Below are 22940 nucleotides of genomic sequence, written 5' to 3'. Positions count from 1 at the left end.
TATCTTTAGCTGTCCTTTTCTTTTAGGGAATATAGTTTGGGATATAGTATTGGTATTTTGAAACGGCCTAAAAGTGGTATAATTTTATTATAAACATGAGGCATACATATTTGCGGATTTCGGTGATTGCTATCAACTATCTTTAGTTGTCCTTTTCTTTTAGGGAATATAGTTTGGGATATAGTATTGGTATTTTGAAACGGCCTAAAAGTGGTATAATTTTGTTATAAACATGAGGCATACATATTTGCGGATTTCGGTGATTGCATTATTTGTCACCCCTCTAACAATTATCAACTATCTTTAGCTGTCCTTTTCTTTTAGGGAATATAGTTTGGGATATTGTATTGGTATTTTGAAGGGACCCTATTTTGAAAGGGATCCCATTTTGAAACGGCCTAAAAGTGGTATAATTTTGTTATAAACATGAGGCATACATATTTGCGGATTTCGGTGATTGCATTATTTGTCACCCCTCTAACAATTATCAACTATCTTTAGCTGTCCTTTTCTTTTAGGGAATATAGTTTGGGATATGGTATTGGTATTTTGAAACGGACTAAAAGTGGTATAATTTTGGTTTAAACACGAGGCATACATATTTGCGGATTTCGGTGATTGCATTATTTGTCACCCCTCTAACAATTATCAACTATCTTTAGCTTTCCTTTTCTTTTAGGGAATATAGTTGGTAATTTCGGTGAATGCACACACTAACTTTGAAAACAACTACAAGTACATGTAACTGAATAATGGATTTGTAAGGTATCCCTTGTAACAACTTCTAGCGCACTGGTGAGCAATGATAAGAATCCGATCGTAATTATACAACAAAAAAAAACCCAGCCATCGAGTTAGCTTGCTTCTTCAACTCGATCAGCTGCCTTAACTCGCTTGTTCATTTTCTTCGATTCTCCCTTCACTTCCACCAGTTCTGCATTGGGAGCATTAGGCATAATCGGAACGGCTCCTCTCTCTGCCGCATTCTCTACAGCAAGTCCCCCCTCCCAAATTGCGCCCCCCAATAGCGCCAATTGATTCCTGCAACTGAAGCCTCTGAACGTACACATCGATCCACTCGAAATGCCTGCATTTCTTCAAGATCTGAAAACAACAACGTGAACCCTAAATCCCAAATTCGAGGGAATAACAAGAAAATCGAGAGAAAACAGAGAAATTGGAGCGAGATCTAACCTTATCACCCTCTCTATATGGCAAGCTCTCGCATGCAACGAACTCACGTCCACGGTTGCCGTTCTCGTCCGTCTTACAGATCGACCGCTTCAGAGGCTCCTGGCGTGGGCAATCAGGGCATCTTGTCAAAGGCACGGGTCCATACTGCGGCCATGAAGAACGGGAGGTCGAAGAGAAACTAGACATCACCCGCCTACCGGAGAAGGGCTGCCGCTGGCGGAGAAGAAGAACAATGGGGCGCGGAGAAAGAAAGGGGAAGCAATGACACGGGCACGGGCGCGGGGCTGGCTCGGGCTCCCATTTTGCAACGGTCACCTTGGTAAGCTGTGGGTCCGGCGCGCTAACGTGGACAAGTTGTGGGTCCCACGATGATCTGGATAAGTGGAGACGTGTCCACTGCGGGGCACCAACAGCGGCCCCACTTGCCAGCACCAACCAACGTCAACTAAACGGGATTCCTTCCGTCCGAGCTCTTTCTGCGGGTTACAGACAAAGGCTTGGGGAAAACTGAGGAAAAACTAAGGAGCTGGGGAAAACTGAGTACAACTAAGGATCCGAGGGCACGAAAATAGAAATCCCTTTATAAAAATATAACAAAAACTGGTATTGCTAAAATTTCTCATTAAACTCGATTTTTAAGAAACCCAGCTTTAAATCATTTTATCCAAACAACAACTACATAAGATCGTAAATGAAGGTGGAACGGGTACAAGCAAAAAATGCCCTAATTACATGGGTGTGACTATATCTTAGTCGACCGAGAACCAACTTCGTTTTCAGTTAGATGATGTCATCAAATATCAGTTGCAATTTATGATTAGCACGAATTACGAAGCAAATTTAATGGTCTGGATAATTTTTCTCAGTTGCAACTCCAGTTACAACTGGAAAAAAAACTCAACTACAACTCCACTTGCAACTGAAAAAAAATCCAATTGCAGTTGCAACTCACATGCGCGAATCACGATCCAATCAAACGGTGTAGAACTTGACTAAGCAGTAACTAAGTTCTCAACCATGTTATTTCTAGGCTTGTTTTACGTCATCTTTTACCACTCTTACAGGGGGACATGTATTATTTAAGGCAATGGTCATGATTAGCCAACATAGATTACACTCAGTAGCCCAGCAAAATAGAAATAATGAGGAAAACATAGTATTCAGCCCGGCCCAACAATAGGATGCTAAGAGCATCTCTAGCAGAGCCCATAAAAGGACTAAAACCGAAAATTTAACCGCCAGTTTACGGCTTGGAGCCGAAAAAGGGTGCCAACCAGTTACCATAAACGAGGCGAAACCGAATTTTTTTGGGCTCGAGACCGAAAACCCAAAATCGGCATGTATTTGTAGGGGCCACTCGAGCGAACCGAACGGTGGATCCATATCTTGGGCGCGCTGAAATTTCACCGCAGGGCAACTGCTCGCTCTCTCCCTCCCCTGCGCCGCCACCACACTGCGCCTCCGCCGCACCGCCTGAGCCCAACATCCCAGAGCTAGCGCAGGTCGCCCCGCATCCCCCCAGCGGTTCGTTGCCCACCTCCAAGTGTCGCCGCCGTGCCGGCATAATCGAGGATGAGCTCGGGCGACGAGTTCGTCGATGTCGATTTGTCCGATTTGTCGAGCTCGGACGATTCCGACCTCAACGAGCTGCTCCAGGACAACGAGGTGGAGGCCACCATCCTCCTTCTCTCCATCAAGGAGCTGGAGGACCGCGCGAAGCTGCTGAATCGAAGGCGCGGGTTGGTGATTGGCCGGAACCACATCCAACGGAATCGCCTCCTCAGCCACGAGCAGCTGATGGAGGACTACTTCGCCGAGGTACCTACCTATCCGCCGCATCTATTCCGTAGGAGGTATCGCATGCGCCTTAGTTTGTTTGTCAAAATCATCAAGGCATGCGAAGCCAATTCGAATTACTTCAAGCAACGTAGAAATGTTGCCGAGGTGATGGGTTTCAGCCCATTTCAAAAATCTCGGCTGCCATGAGGGTGATTGCGTATGGCATCCCTGTGGATTACACTGATGAGTATCTTCGAATTGGTGAAGATACTACCACGGAGTCGATGCTCTAAGGGAGCGTTTGGTAGGCTCGGCCAGAATCCTGCAGCACTGCACCCGTGAGATGGGCGCACCTGTGCATCGCAGACGGGCCATGGGCCAGATTCGGCTCATCGTTTGGTCTCCTGTGTTGCATCAGTGCATACAGAAGTGCAGATTGTTTGGATGTCAAGCCATAGCACATGTGTTTGGTTGCCATTTTGGGCTCACAGGTTGTGCTTCTCATCACCACATTCAAATATGGTGACCTTACCATCACATAACATCACACAAGAGCACATAGATGATCATAAGCACAACACACAGTTATATACACCTGGAACATAGTACTTGATACGTCCAATTTGCATCACTATTTTATAACATAATTTACTGTTATTCATTGATATATTTCATATTTAGAGATAATACTTTTGTCATCCATGTATTTTTGCATGTTTGATGATTATTGGAGAATTAATCGCCGGAGCCAGGAATCTGCTGGAAAAAGGACCGTCAAGACACCATATTTATGAGGACCAACAATTTCTAGAAAATATACAGAAAATCCTATTTTTCCAGATGACGGAGAAAGCCAGAAGGGGAGACACGCCGCGCCTAGGCATGGTCTGGGCGCCCTGGCCCACTTCTGACGACGCCCCCTCGCGTATTTCAACTCCCGAGAAACCTAAGATCAGGGGAGCGACCAGAAAAATATTCCACCGCCGCTACGGGGCGAAGAACCAGAGAGAAAGTAAAGCACTCCGGCAGGTAGAATCCTACCAGGGGAATTCCCTCCCGGAGGGGGAAATCATCGCCATCATCACCGCCATCGAGTTGGACTTCATCGGGATCATCATCACCATCATCTCCACCACCAGTACCATCATCACCGCCGTCTCCACGCTGTCCCGCTGTAACATCTTGGGTTTGATACTTGTCTAGTTCATGGAAAAGCCAGATTCATCTGCCAACGGAATATTTGGCAAGAGATCCAATTTCACCCATGTTGTTTTTCAACCCGCTGACAAAAAATTCAAACAAAGTGGTTTACAAGAACTGCAGTGCTGCTGAAGTAGACTAAATTGATACCATGCTAACCAAACACTTGAGAACGACTTAACGCCAATCTGAGTGCACAATAATTGATGCCCTACCAATAAAACACCCAAGAGCGACTTAAATGTAATTTGAATGCACAAATTTCTTTTTTTTTTTTTTTTTTTTTTTTTTTTGCGAAAATTCCACCGATCTATTAATAATCATCAATAGCAGTACAAACTGACCCAAATGTAATAAAAATTACAAGTAGGTTTTTCGACCACCTAGCGACGACTACAAACACTGACGCGAGCCGAAGGCGCGCCGATGTCCTCGCCCCTCCATCACCGGATCCGGGCAAAGCTTGTCGTAGTAGAGCTTGTTGTAGTAGACAAACGGGAAGTCGTCGTGCTAAGGTCCCAAAGGACCAGCGCACCAGAGCAGCAACCGTCGCCCAAGATGACAACTTTAGATCGGAAGAGACTGACCTGAAACCACACCAACGAACACGAAAACCGATCGGATCCCGCGAGATCCGCCGGGCACATGACTCCACGCGCCCTCTGCCGATGCTAGACGCACCACCAGAGCGAGGATAGAGCGGGGAGGACCTTATTCTGACATCAAGATGGAGCCGCCGCCTCACCATCCCGAAGAAGACACTGAAAATAACCTAACAAAGAACGAAAACCCTCCCGCCGGCGAGAGGCCGTGGTCCGCCACACCTCCAAGGCCCTAAGGCCACCGGAGGAGGAGCGGATCAGCAGCGTCGCCGGCGAGGGGACGGAACCCTAGATGGGTTTTTTGAGCCGCCTTGCGAAGTTGAATGCACAAATTTCAGATATAAAGAATAGTCAATAATCAGGCCCTATGCTCTACAAAACCGCAGACCGCAAATAACTTTGGACAGACAGACTGCTATATGTAACTCTGGCGCACCAGCTTGCTCTTGCAAAACTCATCAGCGGAGAACTCAAGCTGCGAGCAGTAGCTTCCGAACGTCTTGAGGTTTACTTTCAGCGTGAAGTCCAGGTTAAACAACAAATCCAGCTCAAGCCGATTCATCTCGATTGTGCTGATTCCTCCTGCTCTAGTGTAGAATGTGTTGTTGAAAAACCTGCAAGACATGTATTAAGGAAGCTATCACTGAGCAAACAAAGCATGGTTAAATTACCAACTGCATCTCACTACGGTCATTCTACTATTTTCTTTATATTTATCTTGACCCCTAAAGAGATGTCAATGTTTTCAGCATTGCAATATGGCAATCTACAAATAACTATTGGCATTTAACATGTTTAAAGTAATCTTCCAACTAGTACGGTGAGTATGTACACATCATCTGTGAATTTGGCAGCAACCACCACACTTGTAATTACTAAGAGATGAACACTATCTAGGAAGGGAAAAAATATCCATTTTTTAGCTGAACCACTCGGCGAACTACCAGTTCTAGTTCCCCATTATCACCTCCAGAAATTTGACAAACGAATGTCACTACTCATGCTCCCATAATCACAGAATGAAAGGATCCTAGATAAAATAGATGGATGCTTAGTTGCTTACCAGGTCGTAGGTCGCGGGCTCGACGTAGGCTGGGGAAGTTAATTTTTAGGGTTTTGGCGTGGTGCTGCCACGCCTCAGGATCTTCTATTTATATGCACATACATGTTACAAAGGTAGAGTCCAGCTGTTTACAAAAACCGTCCAGCTCAAGGACTCAATACATCTTAACACACCCCCTCAATCTAAACTATTGAACACAAGATTTAGATTGGTGCTAAAACGATGTAACATCTGTCGAGTGGCTGGTTTAGTGAACACATCAGCCAATTGATCTCCTGAAGATATGAACCTTATCTGTAAAGCACCATCAGGCGACCCGCTCTCGCACAAAAGGGAAATCAATCTTGATGTGCTTAGTTCTAGCATGGAACACCGGATTTGCTGTAAGATAAGTAGCCCCTAAATTATCACACCATAGAGTGGGAACACGCTGCTGAGATACGCCAAGTTCCTTAAGTAGTGATTCCACCCACATTACTTCTGCAGCTCCATTAGCCAGAGCCTTATACTCTGCCTCCGTACTAGACCGTGAGACAGTAGGCTGTTTCTTCGCACTCCAAGACACAAGATTTTATCCAAAAAAAACTGCAAATCCTCCGGTAGAGCGACGATCATCAACGTTGATACGTCTCCGACGTATCGATAATTTCTTATGTTCTATGCCATATTATTGATGATACCTACATGTTTTATGCACACTTTATGTCATATTCGTGCATTTTCTGGAACTAACCTATTAACAAGTTGCCGAAGTGCCAGTTCCTGTTTTCTGCTGTTTTTGGTTTCAGAAATCCTAGTAACGAAATATTCTCGGAATTGGACGAAACGAAGACCCGGGGCCTATTTTTCCACGGAGCTTCCGGAAGACCGAAGAACACACGAAGTGGGGCCACGAGGTGGCGACACCACGTGGCGGCGCGGCCCGGGGGGCCCGCGCCGCCCTATGGTGTGGCCCCTCGTCCGGCCCCCGACTCTGCCCTTCCGCCTACTTAAAGCCTCCGTCGCGAAACCCCCGATGCGAAAAACCACGATACGGAAAACCTTACCGAGACGCCGCCGCCGCCGATCCCATCTCGGGGGATTCCGGAGATCTCCTCCGGCACCCTGCCGGAGAGGGATTCATCTCCCGGAGGACTCTACACCGCCATGGTCGCCTCCCGGAGTGATGAGTGAGTAGTTCACCCCTGGACTATGGGTCCATAGGAGTAGCTAGATGGTTGTCTTCTCCTCATTGTGCTTCATTGTTGGATCTTGTGAGCTGCCTAACATGATCAAGATCATCTATCTGTAATTCTATATGTTGTGTTTGTCGGGATCCGATGGATAGAGAATACCATGTCATGTTAATTATCAAGTTATTACATATGTGTTGTTTATGATCTTGCATGCTCTCCGTTATTAGTAGAGGCTCTGGCCAAGTTTTTACTTGTAACTCCAAGAGGGAGTATTTATGCTCGATAGTGGGTTCATGCCTGCATTGACACATGGGGGAGTGACAGAAACCCCTAAGGTTGTGTTGTGTTGTTGCCACTAGGGATAAAACATTGGCGCTATGTCCAAGGATGTAGTTGTTGATTACATTACGCACCATACTTAATGCAATTGTCTGTTGTTAGCAACTTAATACTGGAGGGGTTCGGATGATAACTCGAAGGTGGACTTTTTAGGCATAGATGCGGTTGGATGGAGGTCTATGTACTTTGTCGTAATGCCCAATTAAATCTCACTATACTTATCATGTCATGTATGTGCATTGTTATGCCCTCTCTATTTGTCAATTGCCCGACTGTAATTTGTTCACCCAACATGCTTTTATCTTATGGGAGAGACACCTCTAGTGAACTGTGGACCCCGGTCCATTCTTTAATACTGAAATACAAAATCTGCTGCAATACTTGTTTTTACTATTTTCTCAGCAAACAATCATCTTCCACACAATACGGTTAATCCTTTGTTACAGCAAGCCGGTGAGATTGACAACCTCACTGTTTCGTTGGGGCAAAGTACTTTGGTTGTGTTGTGCAGGTTCCACGTTGGCGCCGGAATCTCTGGTGTTGCGCCGCACTACATCCCGCCGCCATCAACCTTCAACGTGCTTCTTGGCTCCTCCTGGTTCGATAAACCTTGGTTTCTTTACGAGGGAAAACTTGCTGCTCGTGCGCATCATACCTTCCTCTTGGGGTTGCCCAACGAACGTGTGAAATACACGCCATCAAGCTCTTTTTCTGGCGCCGTTGCCGGGGAGATCAAGACACGCTGCAAGGGGAGTCTCCACTTCTCAATCTTTTTACTTTGTTTTTGTCTTGCTTTATTTTATTTACTACTTTGTTTGCTGCAATTATATCAAAACACAAAAAAAATTAGTTGCTAGCTTTACTTTATTTACTGCCTTGTTTGCTATATCAAAAACACAAAAAAATTAGTTACTTGCATTTACTTTACTTATTTCATCATGTTTCCTTTTAATTTTACCACAAAGAACATACCGGTAGGACAAGGGTCTATAATTGGGAGGAACAATATAGAAGAATTTTTCACCCATGTTAGTACCGTTGAAGATTTTGAAGATAGACACTTGGTAGACCTTGCTCCCACTTATGAAATTGCTTGCTTGCTGCTTTAGTTCGCCTGTTGGAAACTAAATTTGTTAATCTAAATCCTATAATCCAACACATGTTTCTCACACTTGGTGATATGGAAGAAGGGGAAAAGAAAGATTTTGTTTTAGAAACCCTTCTTAGAGAATTTGGTGGTCTAGCAAGAGAAGCTAGAAAGGTTTTTGCTAAATTTAATATGCTTGGTTCTCATACTAATTTTGTTAGCCTCCTTGAAAAAATGGATATGGATAGGATAAGGTACACTAATAATGCTAATGATGGTGGGGAGATCAAAGCACCAATACCATGTAAACTCCTAGCTATGAATGATGCACTAGAACATAACTATGCATGGCTTGTTCCTGAAAATTTGTTCGATGAGAGTAGCAAGCCCAAGACTAATGAAAAGGGAGACGCTGAAACTTATGTATCCAATATACTATGCATGGTTGAGAAAACTCCAAACCCCGCTGTAGGTGCACCACCCTTCGATAATACTTGAGAAACACTTTCGCGCCTAGGCTGAAAGGCGTTAAAGAAAAGCGCTTATGGGAGACAACCCATGTTTTTACTCCAGTATTTTTGTTTTATATTTGTGTCTTGGAAGTTGTTTACTACTGTAGCAACCTCTCCTTATCTTAGTTTTGAGTTTTGTTGTGCCAAGTAAAGTCTTTGATAGAAAAGTAAGTACTAGATTTGGATTACTTGCGCAGTTCCGGATTTCTTTGCTGTCACGAATCTGGGTCTATCTCCCTGTAGGTAGCTCGAGAAAATTACGCCAATTTACGAGCATGATCCTCAGATATGTACACAACTTTCATTCAATTTGAGCATTTTCGTTTGAGCAAGTCTGGTGGCCTAATAAAATCCATCTTTACGGACTGTTCTGTTTTGACAGATTCTGTCTTTTATTTCGCATTGCCTCTTTTGCTATGTTGGATGAATTTCTTTGATCCATTAATGTCCAGTAGCTTTATGCATTGTCCAGAAGTGTTAAGAATGATTGTGTCACCTCTGAACATGTGAATTTTTATTATGCACTAACCCTCTAATGAGTTGTTTCGAGTTTGGTCTGGAGGAAGTTTTCAAGGATCAAGAGAGGAGTATGATGCAATATGATCAAGGAGAGTGAAAGCTCTAAGCTTGGGGATGCCCCGGTGGTTCACCCCTGCATATTTTAAGAAGACTCAAGCGTCTAAGCTTGGGGATGCCCAAGGCATCCCCTTCTTCATCGACAACATTATCGGGTTCCTCCCCTGAAACTATATTTTTATTCCATCACATCTTATGCACTTTGCTTGGAGCGTCCGTTTGTTTTTGTTTTTTGTTTTGTTTGAATAAAATGGATCCTAGCATTCACTTTGTGGGAGAGAGACACGCTCCGCTGTAGCATATGGACAAATATGTCCTTAGGCTCTACTCATAGTATTCAAGGCGAAGTTTCATCTTCGTTAAATTGTTATATGGTTGGAATTGGAAAATGATACATGTAGTAAATTGCTATAATGTCTTGGATAATTTGATACTTGGCAATTGTTGTGCTCATGTTTAAGCTCTTGCATCATATACTTTGCACCCATTAATGAAGAAATACTTAGAGCTTGTTAATTTGGTTTGCATATTTGGTTTCTCTAGAGTCTAGATAACATCTAGTATTGAGTTACGAACAACAAGGAAGACGGTATGGAGTCTTATAATGTTTACCATATGTCTTTTATGTGAGTTTTGCTGTACCGTTCATCCTTGTGTTTGTTTCAAATAACCTTGCTAGCCTAAACCTTGTATCGAGAGGGAATACTTCTCATGCATCCAAAATCCTTGAGCCAACCACTATGCCATTTGTGTCCACCATACCTACCTACTACATGGTATTTATCCGCCATTCCAAAGTAAATTGCTTGAGTGCTACCTTTAAAATTCCATCATTCACCTTTGCAATATATAGCTCATGGGACAAATAGCTTAAAAACTATTGTGGTATTGAATATGTACTTATGCACTTTATCTCTTATTAAGTTGCTTGTTGTGCGATAACCATGTTTACGAGGACGCCATCAACTATTCTTTGTTGGATATCATGTGAGTTGCTATGCATGTCCGTCTTGTCCGAAGTAAGAGAGATCTACCACCTTCATGGTTGGAGCATGCATATTGTTAGAGAAGAACTTTGGGCCGCTAACTAAAGCCATGATTCATGGTGGAAGTTTCGGTTTGGACATATATCCTCAATCTCATATGAGAATAATAATTGTTGCCACATGCTTATGCATTAAAGAGGAGTCCATTATCTGTTGTCCATGTTGTCCCGGTATGGATGTCTAAGTTGAGAATAATCAAAAGCGAGAAATCCAAAATGCGAGCTTTCTCCTTAGACCTTTGTACGGGCGGCATGGAGGTACCCCATTGTGACACTTGGTTAAAACATGTGCATTGCAAAGATCCGGTAGTCCAAGTTAATTAGGACAAGGTGCGGGCACTATTAGTATACTATGCATGAGACTTGCAACTTGTAAGATATAATGTACATAACTCATATGCTTTATTACTACCGTTGACAAAATTGTTTCATGTTTTCAAAATAAAAGCTCTAGCACAAATATAGCAATCGATGCTTTCCTCTTTGAAGGACCATTCTCTTTACTTTTATGTTGAGTCAGTTCACCTATCTCTCTCCACCTCAAGAAGCAAACACTTGTGTGAACTATGCATTGATTCCTACATACTTGCATATTGTACTTGTTATATTACTCTATGTTGACAATTATCCATGAGATATACATGTTACAAGTTGAAAGCAACCGCTGAAACTTAATCTTCCTTTGTGTTGTTTCAATACCTTTACTTTGATTTATTGCTTTATGAGTTAACTCTTATGCAAGACTTATTAATACTTGTCTTGAAGTACTATTCATGAAAAGTCTTTGCTTTATGATTCACTTGTTTACTCATGTCATTACCATTGCCTTGATCGCTGCATTCACTACATATGTTTACAAATAGTATGATCAAGGTTATGATGGCATATCACTTCAGAAATTATCTTTGTTATCGTTTTACTGCTCGGGACGAGCAGAAACTAAGCTTAGGGATGCTTGATACGTCTCCGACGTATCGATAATTTCTTATGTTCTATGCCATATTATTGATGATACCTACATGTTTTATGCACACTTTATGTCATATTCGTGCATTTTACGGAACTAACCTATTAACAAGATGCCGAAGTGCCGGTTCTCGTTTTCTGCTGTTTTTGGTTTCGAAATCCTAGTAACGAAATATTCTCGGAATTGGACGAAACGAAGACCCGGGGGCCTATTTTTCCACGGAGCTTCCGGAAGACCGAAGAACACACGAAGTGGGGCCACGAGGTGGCGACACCACGTGGTGGCGCGGCCCGGGGGGCCCGCGCCGCCCTATGGTGTGGCCCCCTCGTCGGCCCCCGACTCTGCCCTTCAGCCTACTTAAAGCCTCCGTCGCGAAACCCACGATGCGAAAAACCACGATACGGAAAACCTTGCGAGACGCCGCCGCCGCCGATCCCATCTCGGGGGATTACGGAGATCTCCTCCGGCACCCTGCCGGAGAGGGGATTCATCTCCTGGAGGACTCTACACCGCCATGGTCGCCTCCCGGAGTGATGAGTGAGTAGTTCACCCACGGACTATGGGTCCATAGCGGTAGCTAGATGGTTGTCTTCTCCTCATTGTGCTTCATTGTTGGATCTTGTGAGCTGCCTAACATGATCAAGATCATCTATCACGTAATTCTATATGTTGTGTTTGTCGGGATCCGATGGATAGAGAATACCATGTCATGTTAATTATCAAGTTATTACATATGTGTTGTTTATGATCTTGCATGCTCTCCGTTTCTAGTAGAGGCTCTGGCCAAGTTTTTACTTTTAACTCCAAGAGGGAGTATTTATGCTCGATAGTGGGTTCATGCCTGCATTGACACCAGGGGAGTGACGAAACCCCTAAGGTTGTGTTGTCTTGTTGCCACTAGGGATAAAACATTGGCGCTATGTCCAAGGATGTAGTTGTTGATTACATTACGCACCATACTTAATGCAATTGTACTGTTGTTAGCAACTTAATGCTGGAGGGGTTCGGATGATAACTCTGAAGGTGGACTTTTTAGGCATAGATGCGGTTGGATGGCGGTCTATGTACTTTGTCGTAATGCCCAATTAAATCTCACTATACTTATCATGTCATGTATGTGCATTGTTATGTCCTCTCTATTTGTCAATTGCCAGCTGTAATTTGTTCACCCAACATGCTTTTATCTTATGGGAGAGACACCTCTAGTGAGCTGTGGACCCCGGTCCATTCTTTAATGCTGAAATACAAAATCTGCTTTGCAATACTTGTTTTTACTATTTTCTCCGCAAACAATCATCTTCCACACAATACGGTTAATCCTTTGTTACGGCAAGCCGGTGAGATTGACAACCTCAGCTTGTTTCGTTGGGGCAAAGTACTTTGGTTGTGTTGTGCGGGTTCCACGTTGGCGCCGGAATCTACGGTGTTGCGCCGCACTACATCCCGCCGCCATCAACCTTCAACGTGCTTCTTGGCTCCTCCTGGTTCGATAAACCTTGGTTTCTTTCTGAGGGAAAACTTGCTGCTGTGCGCATCATACCTTCCTCTTGGGGTTGCCCAACGAACGTGTGAAATACACGCCATCAAACGTCACCTGCCCAATCAGCGTCAGTAAAAATGCTAATGCCCATGGACGAGGATTTACGAAAATTCAGCCCGGTGTTCAGAGTTCCTTTAACATATCTCAGAATACGCTTCACAGCTTTCCAATGAACTTCTGTAGGCTGAGATAGAAACTAGCACACCTTGTTGACAGCAAACGAAATATCTGGACGAGTGAGAGTCAAATACTGAAGTCCACCAACAATGCTACGGTACCGGAAAGAAACTTCAGGACCGAGAGATACTCCAGTATCACGAGGAAGGCGCTTAGTCGGTGCCAATGGTGTAGAAGTAGACTTGCAATTCTCCATACCAACTCTGTGTAAGAGATCAAGCGCATACTTGCGCTGATCAATGTCATGCCCCCAGAATTGTGAGACGCTTCAAGACCAAGGAAATACTCAAGAACACCAAGGTCTTTGATAGGAAACGTGTCGAAAGGGCACTGGACCGGTTTGTCAACAGTTGCAGAAGCTGGAGCATGCAATGACAATATCATCAACATAGACAAGCATATAGATATGAATACCGCCACGAGAGAAAATTAACGAGAGAAGTGTCGGCCTTGGAGGACTTGAAACCCAGCTGATGCAAACGAGAACTCAAACGGGCATACCAAGCTCGAGGAGACTGTTTCAGACCATACAAAGCCGCTGTAGCTTGCAAACATGAGAGGGATACCGAGCATCTTCAAACCCAGGTGGTTGCTGCATATACACATCCTCAGAGAGGAAACCATGGAGAAAAGCATTGCTAATATCAACCTGACGGAGAGCCCAACCTCAAGACACTGCAAGTGAAATAACCAGACGAACTGTGGCAGGCTTTACAACATGACTGAAAGTCTCACCATAATCAATACCATGCTACTGAGTAAAACCACGAGCCACCAACCGAGCTTTGTGCTTATCAATGGAACCATCGGGCTTGTGCTTTGTTTTGAACACCCACTTGCTCCCAACAATATTGACCCCGGATGGATGAGGAACAAGAACCCAAGTGCGAGTCTGAAAAAGGGCCGAGAACTCATCTGCCATAGTTGCACGCCAGGCAGGTTCAGAGAGAGCATCACGGTGGGACGTGGGGGCAGCAAAAAGAGCACGGCGATGTGGATCATAGCGCACAGTGCCGTCGGTGTAGACTTTGTCATGACGAGTATTATCACGATGACGCGTGACCATGCCATGACCGGATGCATCAGACGTAGGCCTCACGGCTGGAGAGGCACCAGAAGAAGGTGCGCGGGCTGAGGAGGAGCAGCAGACGACCCGGCAGGAGCACCGGCGGAGGAGGCCGAGGTGGACGTGGATGGGAGGACGTCGATCACGGGCACATTGGGCGACGTGCCCATGCCATGCACGACATGCACGTCGAGCACGCGAGGGGACGCAGCAGCGCCGGGCACGTCGATCGCAGCCGCGGCTTGGACGTCAATCGCAGCCGCGCGCTCGGGCGCATCGGACGCCGTGCCCGTGCCATGCACAACATGCACGTCGATCGGGCGCGGCACGGATGTCGATCGCGGGCGCGATGTCTGTACGGGGAAAAAAATCAGCTGCACCAGGAATATTAGTAGCAAGGTAAGATAAGTCGTATTTGCGCATATGTTCACTCGTAGCTGGTTCAGATGAAGGAAAAGTGATGGCCTCATGAAGTGTGGGAATGTCTATCTTAACACTGGGAGTAGCATAGGGAAAAACTGACCCGGGTGATATAGGTACGACCAGTAGATCGATCCAAGCATTTGTACCCCTTATGCATTGCACTATAGCCTAGGAACACACATAATTTTGAACGAAACTCAAGCTTATGCGCATTGTATTTGCGGAGACTAGGCCAGCAAGCACAGACAAAGATGCGAAGAAAATCATAATTGGGATGGATGCGAAGAAGATGAAAAAGGGGCGTCTCCTTGATGAGGACTAGGGTAGGCATGCGATTAATGAGGTAGCAAGCAGTCATGAAAGCTTCATCCCAAAAAGCAAAGGCAATAAGGATTGAGCAAGAAGAGTTAGGCCTGTTTCAACGAGATGGTGATGCTTACGCTCAGCAACATCGTTTTGCTGCGAGGTATGGGGACACGATACTCTATGGGAGATACCCGTGCGCTAAAAATAGCGATGAAGACGGTGATACTCGCCACCCCAATCAGACTGGACAACTTTAATCTTGTCATCTAGGCGGCGTTCAACATGAGCCTGGAAAGCATAGAACACTTGCTGAACATCAGACTTATGTTTAAAAATATATATATCCAGCAGAAACGAGAATAGTCATCGATGAAACTAACATAGTACTTATAACCACCAGAAGAAGCAATGGCAGGTCCCCACACATCAGAATGAATCAAATCAAGTGGCGTAGTAGAAATACGCTCAGAGGCGGTATATGATAATTGGTGGCTCTTGCCACGCTGACACGCATCACAAATAGAAGCGGATTTGTACGAAGGTAAACAAGGCAAACTATGGTGCTTAACAAGTTTTTACACTACATTATTTGAAGGATGATCAAAACGCTGATGCCACTGAGACGCAGAGACCTTGACACTAGAGCTAGCACGATGGGATGGCGATGACACTCGACTTATTGGAATTGGGTAGAGACCATTCTGACTCCTACCGTGAAGAAGAATTCTCCTCGTTGCTTTGTCCTTAACACAGAAAAAGTCACGGTGAAATTTGGCAAACACATAATTATCACAAATAAGATGATAGATAGAAAGGAGATGCTCTCTAATGTCAGGAACATGGAGGATGCTTTTCAAGTGGAGATTTGAACCGGCTAAAGCAGAATAACCAATATGCGAATAGAAAAACCTTTACCGTTAGCCACTTGAACATTGTCCTTGCCAGCGTAGCGCTCGTGCATGTGAAGACGCTCGAGATCGTTGGTGATGTGGTCAGTGGCTCCAGAATCCATCAGCCACGGAGGGAGGTTGTTGCTGGATGCCATGGACGCGACGTTGCCTGAACGCCGATTGTTCTTGTTGTTGCGTGTGAAGTCCTGGTTGAAGCGATTCTGCGGTCAAAGGCGTCGTGCCCTCGGTAGTTGCACAATTGGCATTGTGGGCGCTGCTTCTTGCCACCGCGGCCACTTGGAGTTACGGCCGTTGGACTGGTGACCCCCACTTGTTGCCATAGCCACCGATTGCTGGTGGTCGGATCATCACTGGACCCTGCTGGTAGGAGTTCCCGGCGGGCGCCCTCCGCCATGCGCACGGGGGCGAAGTCGGGGGCACGCGATCGAGTCTGTTGTTGGAGTAGGAGCCGAGACCGGGATGCGGCGTTCACCGAGATGTCCACTCTTCGTCCCGAGTTTGCTGAGCTTGCATGGACTCGAACGAAAGGATGCCGGAGTAGAACTCGGAGTAGGGCACCGAGCGATTCCCCATGAGTGAGGTTGCCGACGATTGCGTTGAAGGATTTTCCGAGGCCGGTGATGCTGTAGTCAACCGGCTCATCATTGGAGACGGGAGCACCGGCGGTTGCCATCATATCGGCGATGGCCTTCATCTTGTGCATGTGCTGGCCGGCGGTGAGATCCTCCTTGTGCATCGTCACGAAGGCGGCGGCGCAGGTCTTCGGATGTTGACACGGCTCGCGCCCTGTACATGGTGTGGACGGCGGTCCACACGGCGGCAGCGGTCGTGCAACTAATGAGGCCGACACGCGATCTCGGGCTCCATGGAGCCGAGGAGGAGTCCCAGAACCCTCTGATCGATCGTCCACCATTGGTGGTACGCTAGGTTGGGAACATCGACGGCGGCATCACCGACGCCTTGCTTGACGGTCTTGGCAGGGGCCGCGTCTGTGTCGTCGAGGTGGCCATGAAGGCCTGCACCGAAGAGGTTGGGGAGCGTGAGCCCCTTCCACAGGGTGAAGTTCGTCGTGTCCAGACGTACAGCCGGCGCGGTGAGAGACGCGGATGGAGCGACGGGTACAACGCCGACAGACGTGGACAACTGAAGAGCACCGGAGGAGCCCATGGTGACACGGAGAAACTCGCGTCGAGGAACAGCGGAAATCGATCGCCCAGAAGGAGATCGGGAGAGCGGTGGCAGCGGGAGGTGAGTCTCGCGCGGCTCTGATATCAAGTTAATTTTTAGGGTTTTGACGTGGTGCTGCCACGCCTCAGGATCTTCTATTTATATGCACATACAGGTAACAAAGGTAGAGTCCAGCTGTTTACAACAACCGTACAGCTCAAGAGCTCAATACATATTAACAGGGGACCCCTCCTCCCAGCCCGGGGTGCAGCGGCGCGCTGAAGCACACGCACCATGTGACGCCACAGGGCGCCGAGGAGTACCAGGAAGGACCGAACACTGGGCAATACAGATGCAGTATCATTCTTTTTTAAAAGTAATAATAAAAGAAAACAGAGACAAACAAACATGGATTACTATAATTTTCTTCCTACTGGTTATCAAAGGCAAACATTCCTTTTTGTAGTCTACTCATATGATTAAGGATATGTGATTCATATCTCAAACACAACTCGGCATGCTACTGTCTTGGTTTCTTCTATTATCCAGCAGTAATCTTAGGCAATTATTAACACAAAGTAATCTCAGGTACCTTGTGCACTAATGAGATTCATGCGCAGCACTTGTCGCTCTTCCATCAGCACAAACTAATGAGATTGGCAAGAGCTTCTCTCAATTTATTCCTATTGTTTTAGTACATTTCAAATGCAATGCATCCCACCACAAAACAATGCATGATTGGCAAGAAATTACATGGAGCATGTCGGTGTCTTCTTCATGGACTTCCTCCCACCTCCAAGCACCACTTCATCGGCCTCCTCCCACCTTCTACAGCACCTTCGAGATGGCATGGGCAGTGCACCTCGATGACAGCCAGGCCTGCTCCCGGAACCGCGTGGTGTGCGACGAGGACGGCGCCATCGATCTTGGATCCACGCTGAGGCCAAGGGCCAAGGCCGCCACCACTGGGATAGTATTGGGGAAGGGGGTGGCGTACATGGGTAGGTCTACATACGTCATGCCGATCGGAGGGGGCGAGGTGGTGGTGGCGCCGGAGTTGGGGAACAAAAGAGAACGGCGACGACACCTCTCGCAGTCACCGAAGAACGAGGATACGATTCTTCCCTTGCCCTCGCGATAGGCGGATGATGGGTTTGGACCGAGTCTATTGGGATGGGTCGTCTGTTAGGCCGGGCCTGTCTACGGTATTTTTTCTGAGTTGCGAAAATTGCCACCGGTATGTAACATACCACTCAACTTTTGGACAGTGGTATGACACTTTTTGAGCCATTGGATGGACCAAAATAAAAGGTTGTCATTCATTTGAGGGTACCATAAAAGTACCCTATTTATATGCATTAGTTAACAGTATAACTTGCGTACTTAGAAGCCTCTACAACGATTTGGGAGCCGAGCCTAAACCCTCCAATTAGTCCATCTAACGATCTTAGATTAGAGACTAATTGTCGAACTGACATTACCGCACCTTTCCTCGATTGATCCCGTTAAAAAGCTTATCTTCGGTACACGGCTTCTACTCCCGAAATCACAATTTACATTTATTGTTCAACTAGTTCACCTTTTTTAGCTATTTATTTGTCTTTTTTATTTTTCCTGTTTACAATTCTATTTTAAAAACTAATTTTTTTCTATTTCTTTTTATGTTTCTAAAATTTGTTCAAAATTTTCAATATATAGATTTCATAAATGTACGATTTTAAATTTTTTCAAAATTCAAAAAACGTTCAAAATTCAAAATTTGTTTAAAATTTGAAAATCATTCAAAAAAATATATTAGAAAATTTGGAAATCGTTTAAAATACGAAAATAACTCAAATTAATTGTACATTTTTTAAATTTGAAATTTTTCGATAATTATTGTTGAACAGAAAAATAAAACGATAAAAAAGAAACACAGAAAAAGAAAGTAAAAAAGAAAGCAAGCCATGTGCATCTATTGATGCAGAAGCTGGGGCAATGCTCCTTTATCGAAAAAAAGGAAAAGAAAACAAAAAAGAAAAAAGAAAAACGAAAGAAACTGCAACAAACGAAAAGCCCAATGTGATATATGGGCCAGGCCCGCTCGGGGGAGGGTGTGCGGCCATCCCTATACACCGACCTGTGTGGGAGCTCCTATTTGACGCTTTTAGCGTCAAGTAGCGAGGAGACGCATGCTCTACTCTGGCTGCTGTGGGCTTGGCGTATTTAATGTTTTTTTCGATTTCTTCACGTGCTCGGATACTGTTTTGCTGATTTCTTCACGTTTGTTTTGCTCGCAAAACCCAGGTTAGCTATTTCATTTGTACTCATAGAAAAATGTTGGCACTGCACATGATAATGGGGACAGAAAATGTTAATGAACTTACAGTGCAAAAATTGTTTGCGTATCTCCACAACAAAAATTGTTCACATCGTTGAACTTTTTAAATATTTTTTGATTTAATATTCAAGGTGATACCAAAAATATTTATAGAGTTAAAAAAGTTTCATGGTGTTTAAAAAATGTTCACGGGGTCATAAAAAATATTCATAATGTTCAAAAAGAAATGTTCACGCTGTCAAAAAAAATGTTCGCACACAATTCAAAAATTGTTCGTCGGTCTAAATAAATCTCAGATAATTCAGAAAGATTGTTCACGAGTTCAAAAAAATAACTAGTAAGTGAGGAAGAAAGATGTTCACTTGGGTTAGAAAAATCAAGAGTTTAAAAAATGTTCGGAAAATTCAAATAATTGACCAGTAGTTCAAAAATGTTCACCCGAATTAAAAAATGAAGAGTTCGAAAAATGCTCAGGCAATTCAAATAATTATCCACCCGTTTTCAAGAAATGCGCGGTACAAAATATTTTTTCTAGGATAACAAAAATGTTTGTGTAATTTTACAATAAAATATTGATAAGGTTTTAAAAAGGAAAAAAGGAGCAAAACCTAAAGAATAAAGAAGACAAAAGAAATAAAATAAAAAATAAAATGTTCGCGCTTTTGGGAAAAAGAGAGAGGATGAAACAAACGCTGAGTACACGTTATGTAGAACAAATGCAAACAATGCATGTCTATGTTCGTACCGTGGACAAAAGGCAAGCGAAAAAAACTGGGCCTGGCCCAATATAGGAATTGCCGGTCGGTTTATAGTATCTGCCGAAATCAACTTCGGCCGCACCAGATTGTTTGGGCCGTGAAATACTCAAATGGGGCTAGGAGTGGTGCAGTGAAAGGGGCATGGCTGCGAGCAGCACGTGTGGCCTTGTTCTATCTTCTTCTTCCCTCTGGAACCGTCGCTCTGACTCCGCCTATGCCGCCGTCGTCTGCCCATTCGCCGGTCAGGGTGAAGCTCTGCCTCCCTGCTCCCGGAGGCTCGCGCTGATGTTCCGTTAAACGCTAGCGGTGGCGCAGGGTGGAGGCCACCTGGATGCGCTCTGACGACGTAGTAGACTGCGTGACTACGAGTAACTATGTCCATAGTAGGCCGTGCAACGACGAGTAGGTACGGCCGTCGTAGTTTTAAGTTAACTTGACTAACCATCTCTAGAAACATGGTCCTTTTTGCCAATCAATAGTTAATGAGAAATATTTTGCTTATATTTGTCACTGCTCGGCGGGCTCATACATAGCTAATGCGGACACTCGGTGTGAATGCTACAAACACGGAGCATATTTGAGCCGCATTTGCGTCTTCGTTGATAGGCTGGTCACTATGTACCGGGCCGCTGGACCTGGATGCAAACGCATTTTTCGACCACACCGTCGCAAACACATTTTGCAATCGCGCGGTCGCAAACCAACGCGACGTCTGCCCGCCTGCTCCATCCCGGAAGCTCGCATACAGTTGATATTTTGCCTTCTTATCATGCGGACTGCTATGCCTGCATAACTTGCCAAACTCGCACAACCCGTACGCGTATGTCCACGGGCTCCTGCAATCCATGGTCGCGGCTGATGCGGGGCCGCCCGTGGACATGTCCACTTGCACCTTGATGCTTCCCCAACGAGTAGTTCTTTCCGGAAGTCCATTTTCTCAACAGCGGGTGGGTGAGGAGGAGCACGCATTGCTGCCGTCAGTGGCTTGGGGTCGCAATAAGAATATAAGGAAGCATCAACTGTTGTGGCTTGACAATGCTAGAGAACACGGGGGGCTAGGTTGTTGGCCCAGCTCACCTTTTTTTAATCTCTCTGCCTACGTCCTGTGTATTTTTTGGGAGAATTGGTTATTTACCCAAAACTTCACCAGCCTTCGATCATATTGTAGGGATTCGTAGCATAGAAAACAAAAAATATTCCTACCACAAGAACGAATAACAAGCCAAGATCTAATCTAGTAGATGGTAGCAACGAGATGAGAGCATCATACCCACGAAGATCGCTAAGTGTTAACGAGATAAATCTCGTGCTTGATGTAGTCGATCACTTGCCGCTTTTATAAGCGCATAGAAGATCTTGACGGTGCCGCAATCGGGCAGTACCTCCGCACTCGGTCACACGTACGGTGTCGATGAAGACGTCCTTCTCCCCATTCCAGCAGGCAGCGGAAGTAGTAGATCCTCCTCAAAATCCCGGCAGCACGACGGCCTGGTGACGGTGGTGATGGAGAACTCCGGCAGGGCTTCGCCAAAACCGTGCGGGAGATATGTGGAGGAGGGGGTCGCTAGGGTTTAGATGGAGGGGGTTAGGGCGCCGGCCAGGGAGCCCTTGAGGTGGTGTGGCCAAGGTGAAGCCAGCCCCTCCCCTCCTCTCCCCTTTAAATAGGTGGAAATCCCTAGGGTTCACCAAAAAATCACATTGGAGTCCAATTCCAAAACTTACCAAATTTGGGAAACCTAGACAAGGAGGGATTCCTCCCTTTCCTTGTCATGTGGCCGGCCAAGATGGTGGAGTCCATGGACTCCACCTTCCCACCTTGTGGGTCGGCTAGGGCTGGTGGAGTCCCTCCTGCCATAGTGAATTATTCCGGATGATTTTAGAAACTTCCATAAATTCACCGGACCACTCCCAAACTGGAATGTGACTTCCCATATATGAATCTTATTCTCTGGACCATTCCGGAACTCCTCGTGATGTCCTGGATCCCATCCGAAACTCCGAACAATATTCGAACTCCATTCCATATTTCATATCTACTTAAAACAACATCGAACCTTAAGTGTGTCACCATACGGTTCGCGAACTATGCAGACATGATCGCGAAACTTCTCCGATCAATAACCAATAGCGGGACCTGGAGATCCATAATGGCTCTCACATATTCAATGATGACTTCGTGATCGAAAGAACCATTAACATACGATACCGACTCCCTTTGCCGCGTGATATTTTACTTATCTGAAGTTTGATCGTCGGTATCTCTATACCTAGTTCAACCTCGTTACCGATAAGCACTCTTTACTCGTACCGTGATATGACATCCCTAGTGAACCAATCACATGCTTTCAAGATAATAAGATGACATTCCACCGAGAGGGCCCAGAGTATATCTATCCGTCATTTGGACGGATAAATCTCACTATTGATCTACGGGCTTCAACCTATACTTTCCGAACACTTAATGTCACCTTTATAACAACCCATTTACAAAGTAGTGTTTAATGTCATCAAAGCATCCATCCGGTGTAGGTGATTAACATGATCTCATGGTCGAAGAATTAGGTTACTATGTATCTTGAAGCATGAAGCAAAATGAACTTAATGGCTTGATCATATGCTGCACTTACTATGGGTGTATGTCCATCACATCATTCACCTAATATTATGATCTTGTTATTAATAACATCTAATGTTCATGATCAGGAAACCATGATCATCTATTAATCAACAAGC

The sequence above is a fragment of the Lolium rigidum genome, chromosome 7 (genome assembly GCF_022539505.1).
Source record: "Lolium rigidum isolate FL_2022 chromosome 7, APGP_CSIRO_Lrig_0.1, whole genome shotgun sequence".
Lineage (NCBI taxonomy): Eukaryota > Viridiplantae > Streptophyta > Magnoliopsida > Poales > Poaceae > Lolium > Lolium rigidum.
The sequence above is the reverse complement of the archived record's forward strand: the minus strand, read 5'-3'. Positions refer to the sequence as shown.